Below are 14948 nucleotides of genomic sequence, written 5' to 3'. Positions count from 1 at the left end.
AGTTTCGGTTTTTGGAAGGAAGATCACAAAGTTAAAATACTTGTTAATCATATTATACTATCTACATGATTTATTAATATGACTGTTGATATTGACCTCAATCACCTAGCTCAATTAGTGTTTTTCAGTTTTTCTCCACTGTGAAGTTACTCTTTTCATCTATCTTTCTATACTGCACTCTTTGGAATGAAGACAATATGTGCATCCTATATTTCAGGAGTGAGGAGTCATGATCCCCCTATATTAGGATGAAGTATATACCTAATTTATTTTGAATTCTTCATAGAAGACTTGTCTCTTCTTCCTCAATCATTAATTTATCCAATCATTTATTTGGATCACTATGGACTCGTGGATATTTATTTTATACTTTGAGTTACAATCCTATAATACTTCATTTATCATATTGCCCAAATTATTCAGGCTTTGGCCATTGAGAGCTCTTCAATTGGCGCCTATGTCACTTCAACATACTGCCATCATTAGGGTTTGTTTGTTTTTTCCTTTTTGAGCACTTTCTTACTTTCTGGCACTACAAGCTATTCCTAACTCATGTATTTCCTGCCCAAGTCCTAGAATCAGCCATTTATTCAATAAGCCCTTGTTTTTTTATTGGAGAATGGTACTAGAAACCAAGATCTGGGTCCTATGTGTGCTCGTTGCTACTGGGGTGTTGTTTCTTTTAGGTCCTCTCAGCCAACAAAGCATTGGATTGTTTGTGTGTGTGCTAACCATGTATATAAACATATCTATAAGTATTTATTTATGTAATAATTTGAATATATATTAAGTTAAACATGAGTTCTTACAGATGTTCCCACTCTAATCTATTACCACATGGATCATTATAACCTCCTCTCTTGTGTATCTAAAAGCTTCCACCTCAACAGTGAAAAACCTGGCTTTCATCACCTGCCATCGAGTTACTTAATTGTTCAGTTCCAGTATACATATATAGGAATGTCAGAATTGTTAACCTATGCTCCCATGGGAGGCAACAGTAACAACTAGAGGACGGTGTTTATGTGCAGTTTCTTTTGCCTTCAGTTTTATAGACTGGATTCATTTCTGAAGTCACTTAGATCAATACGTTTTCCCCCAGCCCCTTCAGTGAGGTTATTTTGCACATTTTGTAATTCAGATGGATTCTCTTGTCACAGTCTGCATTCTTTTCTGGGATCATCAACCTCCAAAATGATGTTTTAGTATGCCTACATTAAGATTTATGTTCTATGTTAACATCAGGGTAAGCTTTATGTTGTACAGTTCTATGGGTTTTGACAAACATATCATGTTGTATATTCACCATTGCAGCATCATACAAAATAGTTTTACCACCCTTCCTTTACTTATTTTTCCCCTCTTCCCCCTAAACCCCCAGCAACCACTGATCTTTTTATTGTATTTATAGTTTTGCCTTTTAAAAATGTCACTTAGTTGGAATCATACAGCAAATAGTCTTTTCAAACTGGCTTCTTTCAATATACATTTAGGGATTCTCTATGTCTTTTCATTGTTTGATAGTGCCTTTCTTTTTATTGCTGAATAATATTTCATTGTATGAATGTACCACAGTTTATTTATTACCTACCAAAAAACATCTTGGTTGCTTCCAAGTTTAGGCAATTATGAATAAAACTGCTATAAACATCTCTGCACAACTTTTTGTGTGGACATAAGTTTTCAACTCAATTAGGTAAATACTTGGGAGCACGATTACTAGATCATATGGTAAGAATATGTCAAGTATTGTAAGAAACTGCCAAACTGTCTTCAAGGTGGCTGTATCATTTTAAATTCTCACCAGCAATGAATGAGTCCCATGTACTGTCAGTTGTTTTGATTTTAGCCATTCCAATAGGTGTGTAGCATATCCGATTGTTGATCAAATTTGCAGTTTTCTAATTACATATGACATTGCACATCTATCTATTCACACAGTTATTTGCAGTCTTTATATCTTTTTTGGTGAGATGTCTGTACAGATCTTAGCCCATTTTAATTTATTTTTTTAATATTAATTTTTGTGGGTATATAGTAGGTATATATAGCTATGGGGTACATGGGATATTTTGATACAGGCATACAATGTGTAATAATTGCATCAGGGTAAATAGGGTATCCGTCACCTCAAGCATTTATCCTTTGTGTTACAAAGAATCCAATTATACTCAGTTATTTTTAAATGTACAATTAAATTATTATTGACTGTAGCCACTCTATTGTACTATCACATACTAGATCTTATTCATTCTTTCTATTTTTTGTACTCATTAATCATCCTCCCTCCCCAACACTTCCTACTACCTGCCCAGCCTCTGGTAACCACCCTTCACTCCATATCTCCATGAGTTCAATTGTTTTAATTTTGAGCTCCCACAAATAAGTGAGAACATGCAAAATTTGTCTTTCTGTGCTGGCTTATTTTATTCAACATAATGACCTCTGGTTCCATCCATGTTCTTGCAAATGACAGGATCACATTCCTTTTTATGGCTGAATAATACTCCATTGTGTATGTTTATCACATTTTCTTTATCCATTCATCTGTTGATGAACTCTGAGGTTACTTCCAAATCTTGACTATTGTGAATAGTACTGCAATAAACATGAGAGTGCAGAAATCTCTTCAATACACAGATTTCCTTTCTTTGGGGTATAAACCTATCAGTGGGATTGCTGGCTAATATGGTAGCTCTATTTTTAGTTTTTTGAGGAACCTCCAAACGGTTCTCCACAATGGTTGTACTAACTTACATTCCCACCAACAGTGTATGGGGGTTCTCTTTTCTCCACATTCCTGCCAGCATTTGTTATTGCCTGTCTTTTGGATAAAAGACACTTTAACTGGGTGAGATGATATCTCATTTTCATAAACATGTTTGTCATTTGTTGTCTTCTTTCTTTTCTTTTTTTTTGAGATGGAGTTTTGCTCTATCGCCCAGGCTGGAGTGCAGTGGCAAGATCTTGGCTCACTGCAACCTCTGCCTTCAGGGTCCAAGCAATTCTCCTGCCTCAGCCTCCCAGGTAGCTGGGATTACAGGCGTCCACCACCATACCTGGCTAATTTTTGTATTTTTAGTAGAGATGGGGTTTCACTACGTTGGCCAAGCTGGTCTTGAACTCCTGACCTCAAGTGATCTGCCTGCCTTGGCCTCCCAAAGTGCTGGGATTACAGGCATGAGCCACTGTGCCTGGCCTGTGTGTCTTCTTTTGAGGAAGTTTGCTGATTTAAAAATCAGATTATTACCTCTAAGTTTTTTTGTCATTATCAATTCTTTGGAATTTTCTAAATAATTAATCATGTCATCTGCAAACAAAACAATCTGATATCTCCTTTCCCAATCTGTGTATCTTTTATTTCCTTTTCTTGTCTTACTGCACTTTTTAGGACTTCCAGTATGATGTTGAATAGGAGAGGAAACATTTTTGTCTTGATCTGATCTTAGGGAGAAGTCATATGTTTCTCATCGTTAAGTATGATGTTAGCCATATTTTTGTATAATAGATGTTCTTTATCGAGTTGAGGAAGCTGTCTCTATTCTTAGTTTTCTGAGAGTTTTTATTTTGAACAGGTATTGTATTTTGTCAAGTTTTTTTTTTGCATCAGCTGATGTGACCATATAATTTTTCATCTTTAGCCTATTAATGTAATTAGTTAGATGAAATGACTGTCAAATGTTGAAGCAGCCTTGCATACCTGCTATAAATCCCACTTGCTTGTGATGTATAATTCTTTATATACATTGTTGGATATGACTTGCTAATATTTTGTTGAGAATTTTTGCATCTATGTTTATGAAATATATTAGTCTGTAGTTTTCCCTACTTGTAATGTCTTTATCCGGTTTGGTGTTGGGGTAATGGTGGCTTAATAAAATAAACTAGGAAGTGTTCCCTTCACTTTCAGTTTCTGGAAGAGATTGTAAAGAATTGGTATTATTCATTCCTTAGATATTTGGTAGAATTTGCAATGAAACTATCTGTGTCTGGTGCTTTCTTTTTTTCAGTTATTGGTTATTGGTTTAATTTCTTTAGTAAATATAGTCTGTGATGGCTAATTTTATGTGTCAACTTGGCTAGACCATGGTATGCCCAGATATTTGTTCAAACATTATTCTGGGTGTTTTCATGAAAGTGTTTTTAATGAGATTAAAATTAAATCTATGAACTTTGAGGAAGGCAAATTGTCTTCCAAAGTCTCATCTAATCAGCTGAAGGGTTGAATAGAACAAAAAAACTGCCTACCCTAATCTAAGCAAGAGAGAGTTCTTCAGCAGACTGCCTTTGAATCTCACCTGCAACATTGGGTCTTCCTGGCTCTATGGGAGATGGCAATCAGACTAGAATGGCAGCATCAACTTTCCTGGGTCTCTAGCCTTCTTCCCCTCTTTGCAGATTTTGGACTTGCCAGGCCCCATAATTCCGTGAGCTAATTCCTTATAATCAATCAGTCTCTTCTCTCTCTCTCTCTCTCTCTGTCTGTCTGTCTCTCTCCCTCCATAACAAGGTTCAGGATAATCTGAATAGTCCTATGTAACATGTGTTACATGTTACACATGTTACATATTTATAGTCCTATGTAACATGTGTTACATGTTACACATGTTACATAGGACTATTCAGATTATCTATTTCTTCCTATGTAAGTTTTGGTAGTTGTGGTCTTTCAAGGAATTAGTCCATCTAATCTAAGTGATCAAATTTATGGGCATAGGGTTATTAATAATATTCCTTAATTATCATTTTAATGTCCATGGGATCAGTAGTTATGATCTCTCTTTCATTTCAGATATTGGCAATTTATGTCTTTTCTCTTTTATTCTTGGTTAGCTGGGCTAGAAGTTCATCTGTTTTATTGATCTTTCCAATGAACCAGCTTTTAGTTTCATTAATTTCTCTCTTGATTTCCTGTTTTCAATTCATTGATGTTTGCTTTAATTTGTATTATTTTTTTTTGTTGCTTTAGGTATAAATTGCTTTCTTTTTCTAGTTTCCTAAGGTGGAATCTTAGATTATTGATTTTAGATCCTTCTTTTTTCCTTTTCTTTTCTTTCTTTCTTTTTTTTTTTTTTTTTTTTTTTTTGACAAGGTTTGGCTCTGTCATCCAGGCTGGAGTGCAGTGGCACAATCTTGGCTCACTGCAACCTTCATCTCCCAGACTCAACCATCCTCCCACCTCAGCCTCCCAAGTAGTTGAGACTATAGGTGCACACCACCACCCCCAGCTAGTTTGTGTATTTTTAGTAGAGATAAGGTTTTACCATGTTGCCCAGGCTGGTCTTGAACTCCTGGGCTCAAGCAACCTGCATGTCTCAGTCTCCCAAAGTACTGAGATTACAGGCATGAGCCACTGTGTCCGGCCTCCATTTTTTCTAATATATGCATTCAGTACTATAAATCTCCATCTAATTATTGCTTTTGCTGGATCCCACAAATTTTGATGTTGTACTTTTAATTTTCATTTGGTGCAAAATATTTTAAAATTTCTCTTGAGACTTCTTATTTGACTCATCTGTTACTTAGAAGTATATCATTTAATATCTAAATATTTTGGAATATTATAACTATCTCTCTGTTATTGATTTCAGATTTAATTCCACTCTGGTCTGAGAACATACTTTGTATGATTTCTATTCATTTAAATGTGTTTAGGTGTGTTTTATGGCCCAGAATGTGGTTTATGTGGGTGAATGTTTTATGTAAGCCACCAATTCAATTTTAATTTAAAAAAATTAAAAGAGATTCAAAGTGAATTTGCAGATTTAACAAGGTAAATGGAAGTTGAAATAGGATTATGTTAAGGGTTAACAGGATTTAGGATGCTGTTACTTTAGTTGACTACAGTGTATAGCAGCAGTCCCCAACCTTTTTGGCACCAAGGAGTGGTTTCACAGAAGACAATTTTTCCATGTATCAGTGAGGGGCGGGGGATGGTTTCAGGATGATTCGAGTACATTAAGTTTATTGTGCATTTTATTTTAGTTATTATTACATTGTAATATATAATGAAATAATTATATAACTCACCATAATGCAGAATCAGCGGGAGCCCTGGGCTTGTTTTCCTGCAGCAAGACAGTCCCATCTGCGGGTGATGGGAGACAGTGACAGATCATTAGGCAATAGAGCCTCATAAGAAGTGTGCAACAGGCCGGGCATGGTGGCTCACACCTGTAATCCCAGCAATTTGGGAGGCAAAAGCAGGCAGATCATTTGAGGTCAGGAGTTTGACACCAGCCTGGTCAACATGGTGAAACCCTGACTCTACTAAAAATACAAAAAAAAAAAATTACAAAAAATACAAAAAAAATTAGCCAGGCGTGGTGGTACATGTCTATAGTCCCAGCAATCTATTTTGTTGTTGTTTGTTTATTTTGGGTTGGCAGTATCAACTTGTAAATATCTAGTATATTACCTATCCTCATATATCCAATGACAATTTTGCCACAAGGATGATGAAAATAATGATTAATGCTTAGTGGTGACATAGGTTACAGGTGACTTTTCTTCACCAGGACTTCTTATTCCTATGACATTCCAGTCCTTCAGAAAAAGAAAATTCTGGCAGGAATAATCCAACCTTTGGCTCCATTTGTGGCAGGGCCAGCTGCCAGCGGGTTTGGCTGGCTGTCCTGGCTGGGCCTTTCATCTCCAAGGTCTCTAAGCAGACTGGCTTGGGTCCTCACCCATGCAGACTCAGTGCTGGGAAAATAGATTTAAATCCTTTGTGTAAGTTCAGTCAGAGATTCCACAAAATGGACTCAGGATCTGTTTGTAAAGACTCTTTTAAAAAATGAATCTTGTTCTGTAAGATTTTAGCAGCTCCTGTGGCTGCTGTTAATGAGTAAAAGAGTATCAGACACACACAATTATATCTGTCATCGGTGCCAAATGTCATACTTTACCCCGACTCCCTAGAAATTGAAAGCTGCTCCTTTGGAACATGAGTTGGAACATGAAACCTGACATGGCTTATACTGCCATGGGGATAAGGAGATGAGGAGTGCAGGTGTGGAGCTTTACGCAGTCTCTTGGCCCTGTGGCTAACTGACAGGGGTCTGTTCTGACCAAAGCAAGAGGTGATGGTCACACTTAACCCTGCGCTTCTCCCAGACTCAGCACTGAGAAAGCTGAACATCTTCCCCTCTCCACTCCTAAAACTTTTTCCTTGGGAACCAAGACATTAAGAACATTTTGCAGGATGAAAAATTAAATGAACTGAGGTAGGTCAACTGGGATGAATGAATGACATGATTTATGGAATAAGAGAGAATCCAGGTGAACAAGAGGATAGTTTTTTCCAAGTGTCCCCACAGAAAGAAATGTTTCTTCTCCTCAGTCTATCATTAAATTCCCGGTACTGCCAACCTGAGAAGAACTTGTATGAGGACCAGTAAGTCAAATGGTGGTGGTAGGCTACTTGGGGCTGGCTTCACTTTGTTTTGCTTTCCTAAGAAAACAAAGCAATAAGAAAGGCAGCAGGCTGTGCTGGAGTGGATGCAAGAACCATCCGTCCCAGACCAGGCTCTGCCACTCACAGCCTCCTTTGAATCTCAGGTTTCTTTGCTTCTAAAATTGTTCACTTCCCAAACTGGTAAGACAGAATACAATATTTTATATTGTATAGAAGTCAGAGTTTATAGAATGTTTTATGTATATTTAATCCTTACAACATGTAAAGAAGGTACTGTTGTCTTTATATAATAGAAATGAAAACTGAGGAGAACCTATGTATCTTATCCAAGATATGTAACAGTGAAATTAAGCTGGAAGCCAATTTAGATCTCTAAACTCTGAGTTCAGTGTGGGCTTGTTCTCTTCCGCCTCTTTATGAGCTAGATTTGTTATTATTATTATTATTATTATTATTATTATTATTATTATTATTGGGATAAAATACACATAACAGAAAATTTACCATTTTAACCATTTTTAAGTATGCAGTTCAGTGGCATTAGGCACATTCACATTGTTCTGCCACCCTCACCACCATCCATCTACAGAATTTTTTCGTTGCCCCAAATTAAAACTCCATACCCATTAAACACTAACCCCTTATTCTCCTCTCCCTGACCTCCTGGCAACCACCATTCCACTTTCTGTCTCTATGGCTACTCTAGGTACCTTATATAAGTGGAATCCTACAGTATCTGCCTTTTTGTGACTGTTTCATTTTCACTTAGTATAATGTCCTCAAGATTGATCCATGTTGTAACATGTATCAGAATCTGCTTTCATTTTAACGGCGAATGATATTGCATCATATATTCCAATGTGGTTTATATTACACTGTGTTTATCCATTCATTTGTCAATGGACATTTGAGTTGTTTCCATCATTTGGCTATTGTAAGTAATGCTGCTAAAATATGGTCTACAAATAACTGTTCAAGTCCCTGCTTTCACTTCTTTTGGGTATATACCCAGAAGTGACGTTGCTGGATCATATAGTAATTCTACATTTAATGTTTTTATTTCTCCTTTTAAAATAGGTAAAGTCAGCTGATAAAAATTATTTCCCGCCTCTTGTTACTTATATCGGAAACTACCTCTTATTCTTTTTAAAAAATGGTTATGGTATCCCTTTGATGCTGTGGCCTAGCTGTGTCATTTAACTGCTAGTGATAAAAGCCATGCCTTGTATTTATTTTGTGCTCTGCTTCTGCACACAAAGCATCACATCAAAGTTACCTCATTTACCTTTTCAAGGTTTATGAGAAGAGGATCCAAGGCAGGTATTATTAACTCCATTTTACAAATGACAAAAATAGGGTTCAAAAGGTTAAGACATTTTCTTCAGTGAGATTACAGTAGTAATGAAATGAAAATCCAGCTTTCTAACTCTTCATTTAAAGTTTATTCACACAAGTTTTCTGTATGCTTAAATGGAATATATTGTCAGATAATTAATTTGATTCTTATTTGATACTTATAAACTTAGAAAAGTCTCCAACTTTCCATGCCTGTTTCCTCATCTATAAAATGACAGGGATACTACTAACCTCTAAGGAGCATGTAAGGAATTACTGAACACAAATAGCAGCAAAGCAAGTCACAAAATTGGGGAGTTCTAGGAAATCATTAATGACTCAACTATATAATTATTTAGTGAATATTACTAAAGCAATCTTAAATGAAAGTACTGAAATTGTTTCCCTGAAATTTCAATGTGATGCTGAAAATTGGTTTGAAAACATGAAAGTTTGAAAAAAAAAAAAAAGGTAAACCTGAGAATGTTCTCATGGCTGTGTGCTTCTTCCATTCAAGCAGCAGGGCCTTGTCCTGTCTTGGGTGGGCTAATGGTTTAAGACAGATGTTAGGGATCTGGGCATTTTCATGCTTCAGGATCTTTGCTGATACCTTCTCTCTGATTTACATGCCTTTCCATCTCTCATGAATTTAACTTTCATGTCCCTCTCAATGTGACATCTTATCCACTATGACTTCTCTGTTCCCTTATCCTAATTGTTCCTTCCTCTGTGTGCCCAATCCATATGTGCTTTCTTCAGCATATGTACTTTTTTTTTTGAGATGAGGTCTCACTCTGTCACCCAGGCTGGAGTGCAGTGACTCGATCTTAGCTCACTGAAGCCTCTGTCTCCCAGGTATATGCGATTCACCTGCCTCAGCCTCCCAAGTAGCTGGGATTACGGACATGAGCCACCACACGCAGCTGATTTTTGTATTTTTAGTAGAGATGGGGTTTCGCCATGTTGCGCAGGCTGGTCTCAAAACTCCTGGCCTCAAGTGATCCTCCCGCCTTGGCATCCCAGAGTGCTGGGATTACAGGTGTGAGCCACCATGCCCGTCCAGCAAATGTACTTATAAGATCATGTTTTAGTTTGTGGTTTTTCTCTCTCTTCTCCTTTAGGCTGTGAACATCTTGTGGGCAGCCTCCATCTCCTTCACTGTTTCCTTGATGCTTGTCATAGTGCCCAGCATATAATGCACACTCAAAAAGTATTTGCTAAATTTTAAAAGGTAAAATCATATGAACAAACAAACAAGTCAAGATTGATTTTCCAGGGCATGCAAGTCCTTGCACTGACACGGGAGTCTCCTTCCCCTTGCAAAAGCAATGCCCTTGTTCTCTCCCCTTTCTTCTTCCTCCTCAAGATTGTTCTTAACATCACTCTGCTTCCTTTCATTTCAAGTAGAGAACAAGGGTTAGAAATGAGGCACACTGATTTGGAAAGGCTGACCTCAGGTTTAAAGTCAGGGAGGGTGATAAGATAGAAGGCAGCATTATGCTGGAAACTTCCTAGCAAGTCCTTAACCCTGGAGCTGAGGGTGCTAAGAGAGATTTGGTTGCTGGTATAATCTTCTGGGTTGCATCAAAATTACCTGGGTATTTAAAAATGAAATGAAACAAAACAATAACAACAAAATTCTAGGGCCCTTATGGGGTCAGAATCTTTAGGGATGGGGCTGGGACCTTGGCGGGTTTAACAAGCCTTCCAAATAATTGAGGCACAGCCCAATTTGGGATCAGTCTCTAACTTGTGCTCTCTCTTTCAATTAATAGGCTCTGGGATGTACTAGCAAAGAAGGTGTATTAGTCTATTTTCACACTGCTATGAAAAACTGCCCTAGACTGGGTTATTTATAAAGAAAAGAGGTTTAATTGACTCAGTTCCACGTGGCTGGGGAGGTCTCAGGAAACTTACAATCATGACAAAGCCAAGTGGCAGCAAAGACCTTCTTCACATGGCAACAAGAGGGAGCTAGCAAGAGCAGGGAGAACTGCCTTATAAAACCATCAGACCATATGAGAACTCACTCACTATCGTGAAAACAGCATGGCAGAAACTGCCCCCATGATCCAATCACCTCCCACCTTGTCCCTCCCTCAATACGTGGGGATTATGGGGATTACAATTCAAGATGAGATTTGGGTGGGGACACAGAGCCCACAGAAGGAGAATGGAGAAAGTGGGTTCTGGAAAACTTCTGGGGGTGGCTGAAATATGGAAGGGAAGTCCTTAGTTTTAGTGGCTAGGAGAAAACAGAAGTTGCAATGGCTCGCCATGTAATTGATGAGAAAACTGAGTCTTAGCCAAGGACACAGAGGAGGTAGCAGAGCTGGGATTCCAATCCAGGCCTGTCTCATATCTGTTACAGAGGCCTGCCTTCCGTCCGGTGAGCAGATATACATATACCTTTAGAAGCTGCCAGTGTTGTAAAACTGAATTCCAAGGAGTGTTAAACTAACAGCAATGTCCAGGTGACAAGAGAAAAAAAAAAACTGGAGGAAAGACTAAACCACCTACACCAACAAAGCCCACAGAGGCCACTTTCCAAGGTTCCTTTTTGGCCTCTGTGGGCTGGTCTCAGGTCCTATAGTCATAAAACGAACATAATACTTATGTACTTCTTCACAACACTGCAGTGAAAAGTAGTTTTTGTTTATTGTGTCCTTTGAACATGAAAAGCTCTGTGTAAGAGCTAAATACCGTCATCATTCTATATTTCTTGATTCTATTCCACAGCTCTAGAACTATAAATTCTGTGAGATCCCTTTTTATTTTCTGTTATTTTTAACCATGTCAAAACCAGGAACTTGTGGAATGTCTTGAGCTTTCCTAACTGTAAGTGGTTTGAAGGATTTCATTGTTGGCTGGATTCGAGGGTGGGGAGGGAAGAAAGCATGAGTGAACAGAAACTCCAAGCACTCCGAGGTCTGCCCCTCAACCTGGAGTGCTGCTGCTGTCTCAGCATTGGTTGTGACCTCGAGTTATTGTACTGTATATTTATAACCTCAGAACTCCTGGCCTTTCAACTCTCCCTTACCACCGCCCTTCCCTTCCTCCTCCACTTCCACCCACAGCACACAATCCTGATGAATTTGAGACATTGGAGGAGGATGAAAATTTATTTTTTATGCCATATTTGGCAATTTAAACACTGCTTTATGGAAGCACTAACTGTGAAATCTCTGCTCTTTAAAAAGCCAATCCTTACCCTTTGCAAGAGACAGTGATAGATCATGAAAGAGTGAATCGTTTTGGGTTCTATAGAAGCAGTAAAATTAAACACTACTTTGAAGACAATAGTAAAAATATTACCTGTCCTTAAGCAAGCAAACAAATATATATAAAACAATATAATCTGGCAAGGCAATTCTTCCTTTAAAAAATAAGACTAAATGCAAAAATACATTTCATTTGAAGGCTTTAAGCTTTGGTTACTGTTCTGTCCAGACTTCTACCTCAATTTCTTCAAGTTGGCTAACTCCCCACTGCATGCCTGCCCTTAGCTGAGATGAGAAGCTGAGGCAGTTAGTTCCCAGCGTCCAAGGGTCCAACTGCCTCTTGTTGCATTGAGCTTCTTCTGTCACTCTGTTCCTGTTAGTCACAAATGAGAGTTGTCCCATATATTTTCCATTTGTTCATTCTCCAATTTGCATTGGGAGGTGGTGGGAGAGCAGGAGGGATGTCCTGAAGTCATCAGGCGAACACCATAGAGAGGTCAAAAGCTGATAAATGATGCATGCATTGTGTTGTGGTGCTCCGCCGGCCAGGGAGAAGCAGGGTTCACCCTTTCGTTCAGGTAGTTTAATGAACATGTACGTATGTTACTGTGTGCGTGTTGATGTACAGGAATATATGTTATATATTCCAAAGGCTCCACTGAGTACCCTTGCATGCATATTGTGTGCACACAGCCTAAGCTGGAGCCAGAGCTCAGAAGATTAACACGTCACACCTGGCCCAGTCCCTGCCTAAGTGGGTGCAGGACGGTGGACAAAGTCCGCCTTTCCTGAGGTTTGAACAAAATCAAGGAAACGGTTGTCGTATTTGTCTTTATTTTGTGGGAAAACAAAGGTTGGCGTGACTGGGGCAAGAGAAAATATGAGAGAGGGAAGATGAAGAGCCGCTGGTGTCCCAGCCTCGTGCTCAGCGAGGACGCCCTCCCACAACTGCCTGCCTGTTTCCATGGGCTCCAGGGCGCAGGAAATGCCTCATGGAGAACTTTCTGGAAGATGGCCAGGAGAAGCCCCTCTCTCAAGTGAGGGCTTTCTGGGAATCCAGGGAACTATCTGCAGAAGAACGTTCTTTGGGGCGCGGGGAGAAGCCGCGCAGGCCTCCTCTCCTGGGCGCTGGGGACTGCGAGGCTCCTAGTGGAAGCTACTCTGAACCCCACGGCGTTTCCACGCCTCTGTGGCAGGAGAGGGAGTTAGCAGCTCCGGGGAACTCAGGCTGTGGGTTTTCAGGTTTCTATCTTGAGAAATGAAAATCCTCCTGATAAGTTAGATTTTGCCCCTCCAATAGCAAAGGCAACGCGTCTCCCTGGGGCCCCGCGCCGCCCGCCTCAACAGACCCCTCCCTGACGACCGCCTGCCCCCAGGGACTCCGGGCTCCCCCACCGCCCCGCCAGCCCCGCCAGCCCCGCCAGCCCCGCCAGCCCCGCCAGCCCCGCCAGCCCCGCCAGCCCCAGCCCCGGCGCCTTCGCCAGGTCACTCTGGCCTTGCGTCCTATGGTGCTCATGCTTCTTAGCTCTTTTGCTCTCGCACAGACGGTTTCCCTAAAAAAAAAAAAAAAAAAAAAAAAGATTAAAAAAAAAAAACTTTACACGGCTAAAACCTTGAAGTCGATTTCTTGGAAGATCTGAGCTAACACACACTATTTAAGAGGATGCGTTTAACAATGCTGAATTCAAGCTTTAGCTCTCAGCTAATTACAAGCAAGGTAATTAACCTCCCTATGTCTCAGATTACTCATCTGTAAATTGGGAATAATTTTAGTATATTTCTCATAAAATTGTTGTGGCTGATAAATGACAGAATGCCTATAAATCGAATAACACAGTTCCTGGCACTTAGTAAATACTCACTGCTTGTTATTGTTTTTGAAGTTAACATTATTCTCAGGGTTCTTTATTACAATGTACTTCAAGATTCTACTTAAAATATAGTTGAAGCTCTGATAACGTTGGTGTGAGAATAACACTTTTTAGGGTAAAATCAGGGATATTTTTCATGTTTTTATTGGAAGTACATGCCTGGGACATGATTTCACTGACCATATTAGCAGCTCGTGGTATCCAGAAATGCTTTTGAGTGTGGTTTTAAGGACTTGGGCTGCCTTTTGATATAGTGGTATTCTAATGTCCTCAGAGCTGGTATAGTCATAATCATGATGATATTCTTAGAGGTGAGTGATATACCTCAAACTTCTGCTTTTACTCTGGTTTCTAGACTCCAGTCTTGTTTGTGGTGGACAGATACTGCTCATCTTCAAACACTTCATTATAGATAATTTCTGATCCAGTAATGATTAATTTCAGTCTTAACTGTGGTTCATTTTCTAAATTTCTCAGTATCCACTGAGATCCCCAGTGTTGAAGGCATTGTATCCTGGATGTGTTCACAGTGTTATGGACACATGGAAAGCATGAAGCATGGAATGGCAGATGTGAACAGAGAGAGGCCCAGGTGATGACAGAGTGATCAGGAATAGAGACACTGCTTGAGAGGGACCCAAAGACCTCAGGCAGTGCCTGGGCCACCCTCTCAAATCTCCTCCATGGCTTCATGCCTCAGAACCCAAGACTCCTTTCAATGATTTTTTTTCTTTTTGTTTTTTTAAATTTATTTATTTATTTATTTATTTATTTATTTATTTTTAAATGGAGCCTCACTCTGTTGCCCAAGTTGGAGTGCAGTAGTGCATTCTTGGCTCTCTCAAACCTCCGCCTCCTGGGATCAAGCAATTCACCTGCCTCAGCCTCCTGAGTAACTTGGACTACAGGCATGCGCCACCATGCCTGGATAATTTTTGTATTTTTAGTAGAGCCAGGGTTTCACCATGTTGGCCAAGCTGCTCTCGAACTCATGAACTCTGCCCACTTCAGCCTCCCAAAGTTCTGGGATTACAGATGTGAGCCACCGAGTCCAGCCTCAATGATTTTTACTGAGTACTAACTAGCTGTGTGGGATGCACAGAG

At 39.4% G+C, this 14948-nt stretch overlaps 1 long non-coding RNA gene across 1 annotated transcript in view; it reads right to left on the bottom strand.

The window, feature by feature from the left end:
* Positions 1-13418: 13418 nt before the first annotated feature.
* Positions 13419-14948, bottom strand: part of LOC129059094 (uncharacterized) — a 33773-nt gene continuing 32243 nt past the window's right edge. Inside the window, exon 4 of the long non-coding RNA XR_008524792.1 lies at positions 13419-13526. This is a non-coding gene — a long non-coding RNA (uncharacterized LOC129059094). The remainder of the gene's footprint in view (positions 13527-14948) is intronic.

Source organism: Pongo abelii, chromosome 3, assembly GCF_028885655.2.
Source record: "Pongo abelii isolate AG06213 chromosome 3, NHGRI_mPonAbe1-v2.0_pri, whole genome shotgun sequence".
Taxonomy (NCBI): Eukaryota; Metazoa; Chordata; class Mammalia; order Primates; family Hominidae; genus Pongo; species Pongo abelii.
This window is presented reverse-complemented; position numbering and strand designations above follow the sequence as displayed.